This window comes from Montipora capricornis, unplaced genomic scaffold (genome assembly GCF_036669925.1).
Source record: "Montipora capricornis isolate CH-2021 unplaced genomic scaffold, ASM3666992v2 scaffold_455, whole genome shotgun sequence".
Taxonomy (NCBI): domain Eukaryota; kingdom Metazoa; phylum Cnidaria; class Anthozoa; order Scleractinia; family Acroporidae; genus Montipora; species Montipora capricornis.
Genome location: NW_027180190.1, coordinates 104,466 through 109,616, shown reverse-complemented (window position 1 = coordinate 109,616; position 5,151 = coordinate 104,466). Strand labels below are relative to the sequence as shown.

General features: G+C 41.4%; 1 pseudogene; it reads left to right on the top strand.

Moving 5' to 3' along the window:
• The first annotated feature begins 576 nt into the window (after positions 1-576).
• Positions 577-2,018, top strand: LOC138036043 (uncharacterized; annotated as a pseudogene).
• Positions 2,019-5,151: the final 3,133 nt, after the last annotated feature.

Below are 5,151 nucleotides of genomic sequence, written 5' to 3'. Positions count from 1 at the left end.
TAAACTCATTCCGTGCAAGAAGTCCCTGTTGCCAGAGGTCAAAAACATCGTCACGGTATCGGCACCATAAAGCCGGCTTTATGGGGCCAGAAAATTTAGCCTGAAAATCTATTTCACCCATGGGAAGATCCGCGTAACTACAAGCATTCTTTGGGCCCATGGCTGTGCCATGAATTTATAGAAAAAATATTTCTTTAAAACCCGAATGATTGCTCTTCAAACAAATTTCTACTGCTTCCAAAATGCAAATTCCTTCAAATTGCATCATAGCATCCCTTCGAAGATCTAAAAACCTTAAGGAATTGTTGGCACTATCTCGTTATGGCCCCAACACCGAACGCGAAGAAATTGTTGAAGCCAAGAGTTGTTTTAAATGTAAAAGAACAAGATGCGATCTCTGTCGCAACTTCTTGGTTGAATCAAATTCCTTTCTAAGTTTTCAAACCAGTAAAAGTTACAAAATAGGATCAAAACTTTCTTGTGATTCCGATAACATTATTTATTTGGGTTTGTGCAAGAAATGTCGCCTGCAATACATTGGTTCTACAACAACTGACTTTAGAGTTAGATTTCACAATGGTCACTAAGAAAAAGACTTGTGAGGTAGCGGTACATTTCAACAACTTCTCATTCCAACGTATTGATCAAGTGCATGAGACTGTCAACAACTCATGCAGCATCGAGAAACTTCTAATCACTAAAGAGGCAAATTGGAATGCACAGTTGTTCTCTTTGGCACCTTTTGGCTTGAATAAGCGTCAGGAATTTCACTCAAAAAAAAGAATAAACTACAATTACCATAGAGATCACATGTAAATTGGGCGGTTGTCAAAGGTCCCAGTCTCGGATACTGTTAACTTTGTTGGCGCTAGGTAATCTGAGGGGCCCCCATCTGGGAATTTATTACAACATTGCTGTTAAAGGGCCCAGTTCGGGGCGCCTTTGTGCCCTGTCGCGGCATGGTTTCAGGGACTTTTATTGGAATTTTGTTTTAACTCTCGCCCTTTTATTTTTAACGCTAGCTCCTTGACACTCTCAGTGAACTCGACAGCCTTTTCTTTTCTTCCCTTATTTTATCTTTCGCTTTGTTTTTCCCGTGGGTTTGTTTTGTATTGTCATCGGTTTCACGCATAGTAATTATCGATTGTTCATCGCTTGTTAATTTTTTGTGAATATGTGTTATCACGCCCTGTTATGTAATCATCTTTGTAATGTTTTGTTATCTTTTATACTGTAAACTTCTTTAAGGAAATTGTAATTTACTATTCACTTGCACTGTAACTGATGAAGGTCACAGACCGAAACGTCTTTTTATTAATTTTTTTATCATTTTAAAGTGCCACTGAAATGACATTTTCGTGTCTAAGATTTTTTCATAATTTTGTAGTTTGAAACACGCTGATTGTCGTGGGCTAATTCGTGTTCGTCAGAAAAAAGGGGAAATTGTCTTTTTTAGGGTTGAAAACCGCATTTTTGATTCAAAACATGTCCGGGCCATGGGGCCGAATGAAAACGATTGCTGTCGTCATTGGTTGTATTCACCTCGCGAGCGTGGGTGTTTTCTCTCTCATTGTTTGTGTTTTTTCGTTCCGCCATAATCTCGGAAAACGAGCTTTCTACGGGTGAATCTTCTTCAGAAGGGAGCGAAGACGTTTGCAGCGGTGATGGAGAAGATTTTTATGTATTTAATGGCGATTTTGCGGCATACCAAGGGGAGCCGTTGGCTTCCAGTGAAGACGGCGATAACAATGGCGGCGACGAAGTTGAAGATGAAGACTAAGACGGTATTTTGCCCTCTGTTTTGAAGGACAAGTTCCTTTAGACAATTGGTGAGAGCTCATGGCCGGGATTTTTTATCTTTTTGATTGAACCTTGGCTCAAGTCCAAACATTTGTGTTTACAGTTGTACGTGTGGAAATTGCAATGTGACACACTTAGCTGGGGCACGTGAATTTCGATGCTGTTACGAAATACTTGAGACGAGAGGGAAGTTTACCTTTATCGGTCTGTTTGTTTAGGTAAAGGACGTTATATTTCGATAATAATAAGACACAAAAAAATTTGATCTTCTAGCCTTCAGTTCTCCTTTAATGTAAGAGATGATGGATTACTATGAGTTATGGGCATTGGTAAGAGAGGGGCAGTTTACTAGGGTAGGGGTGTTGTAAGATGTGGAGCCCATACTACAGAGTAGTGGGCAAAGAGGCGTACTAGGGGGTTCCTACAGAGTAGAGGAATTGATAATGCACCTATCAATGTTACGCCCCAAGGAAGGGGAGTCGGGCATGGGGTGGGGATTTTGACATTTTCATTTAAAAGAATTCAAATTCCCCACCCCTGGGACAAAATTATTGGTCAAAATGTCCACCAAGTGAAGGTGGTAAAATGTCCTTTGTACAATCAAAATTTCTAGCCTGGGGACGTCACATATGATCAAAATCCTTACCCTGGGGACAGACCTAGCGATCAAACTCCCGTTGTTTTCCCGACCCCCCCTCCCTGGGGCTTAACATTGATAGGTGCATAACAAGGGTGAGACATACTAGAATGGGACAGGGCTTACTACAGAGTGGAAGAGTGCTTACAAAGGTATGGCTTACTAGGGTTTATTGTAAAAGAGAGACCGGGGTTACCACAGAGTAGGGGAGATTGAGATTGTCGTCATACAGCTGACCTTTCTGCCCTACAGAAATGTAAATGCATCAAGATTTTTAACTAGTTGTTTCAATATAGCAAAGCCTCTTCTTGATTGCTTTATTATTATTTATCATTATTTTAAAGGTGTTTTAAAGATGCAGTGACATACTATTATAATTCTAATTCGTTTGATTTATTTTAGACTGAAAGACACATGTAGGCCCTCAAGGGGCTATTCAAAGCTGTAACAAAAAGAGACCCCCCAGAAACAGAAAGTGACGATTCTCTGTCTGGAATGGAAAACGAAACAGAAGAAAGTAATAACGAGACAGCAAGAGTTTTACTTAAGAAGCACGAAGAATTATTAGCAAGGAAAAAGGGTAACAACATTAAAGCCATGTCGAACAAAAGAAAAGCAGCTTGTGTCGAAGGTTATTCAAATGAAGCAAAAGTAACAAAAGTTGTGGCCCAGGGTGAGAAAGAAGATCAGTCGTATAGCAGTCAGTCAGACTCCGAAAGTGGCAAGGACGAGAAGTACCATGAAGAACAATCTGGAAGTGGGGAGGATAACAGAGATGAGGATGAGGATGAAGTCCAAGTTGTCAATGAGATTAAGTCACAACCAAGAAACAAGTTTGAATGCCCTCTTCGGTGTGGTGCTAAAGTATGTCAGCTCCCACGCCATATGAGAAACGTCCATGGATGGAAAACAGACCGTGCCAGAAATGCTGTTAACCACTTTGACATGCATCATGATCAAAGAAATTTCAGAAAACCGAAAGCTGTATGTGACAAACGGAAGCAGAAATACTGCATTGAATGTGGGCGCAAACAACGGTATCTCTCCAAACACTTACAGAAACAACACGGTTATCAAAAAGGGACTAAACGATACTGGAGGGCATTAAAGGAATGTAGACCTGTTTATCGCTGGAAAGATTCTTGCAACCGAAAGGACATAGACATCGAGAGCTACACTTTACGTGAGATAAATGATACCACTCTTGAAACAGTTAACATGCAACTGAACAAGAAGGGAGAATACAATTCGTCTCTTAAGACGCTTAAGTGGTAACCAAGAGATCGAAACAGCAAGCAGTTTTACGACTGGGGACAACGAAAACACCATAGCAGATGAGGTTCAAGGTTTGGAAGGAACCGAAGCTGAAGATGATGCAGCAAATCCCGACTATGATGAAGATGAAAGTGGTGAGGCGGAAGTCGACACATCAGTCTTTATATTGACCCAGGACAGTAGAAGAACTTTTGACAAGTTTGAAAAGTGGATTCTAAGTCCTGTCGGAGGTGAGAAAGATCCAAAGCCAGCTTCCCTAGTAGTGCAACAAGTACAGAAGGTACTTATAATACTAGGAACTGAGAACATTGAAAGTCTTTTTAATAAGACGCTGATTCGTGACAAGTTCTATCCAGAATCTAGATCTACTGTCAAGGCTGGAACAACAGTAAGCCTCTGAGGAAGTTTTATACCTTTGCTATGACTGAAGATGACGTCAACCTTTCTCAGGATTGTCGAAAAGCGGCAGATGCCCAGTACAGAAAATGTGGTGAATGGTGTAAAAGCCATAGCAAAGATGTGAAGCGAAGATTCTGGGAAAAGCAAGAAGAAGATTTGTCTCGTCTAATAACCCCAGAAAAGGTGCAAGAGTTTGCCAAAACAGAGTTCGCAAGGAGTCAAGTCAAAATTTTAGGCGAGTTGATTGACAATAAGGAGAAACATCCTGTATTAAGCCAAAAGGAGTACTGTGATCTACGAAACTTCTTGTTCATTTACATTTTGAGCCAGAATGGGCATAGGAGTGGTGTTTTAACCAACAGTACCCTTGCAGAGTACAACAAGATTCCCCGTGTAGATGGAACCTATATGGTTGCAGTCAAAGAACACAAGACCTTTTCGTGCCATGGTCAAGCCAACCTCTGTTTTGACGATAGTGTAAAGGCATGGGTAGACATCTGTGTGGAGTGTGCAAGAAGCCAAGTTGACCTAGGCAATAAAAGTGATTCTTTGTTTCTAAATTGGAGAGGAGGGAAGATGTCAAGCAGTGATCTTTCAGCAGCATTGACCAGTGCCTGGAGAAAGGCTGGTATGATTGGGAATGACAGGCGCATATCCGGGACTTTGATGAGGAAGTCGTGCACCACTGCTGTCCGTGAACACAATAACGAAGTCAAGGGGAGTGTTGCTGCCCACATGGCCCATAGTGAGCGGACTGCTGATAAACATTACCACATAGTTCAGAAGCGTGCAAACTCTGCTTTTGCAGCCAGGCAGTTAGCTGCCATTATGCATGGGAATTCGTCTTCTATGGTATCTCGTGAAAGAAAAGATGACCCTGAATCTAATGATGACAACGACCAAACACAAACACCACCTCTATGGCAGACCTGGACACACGAAGAGCATAAAGCAGTCCAGGAAGTGTTTACAGACCAGATAAGCCGTCAATCAGTAACAATGAGAGAAGTATTAGCACTTAAGCAGATCCATCCACTGCT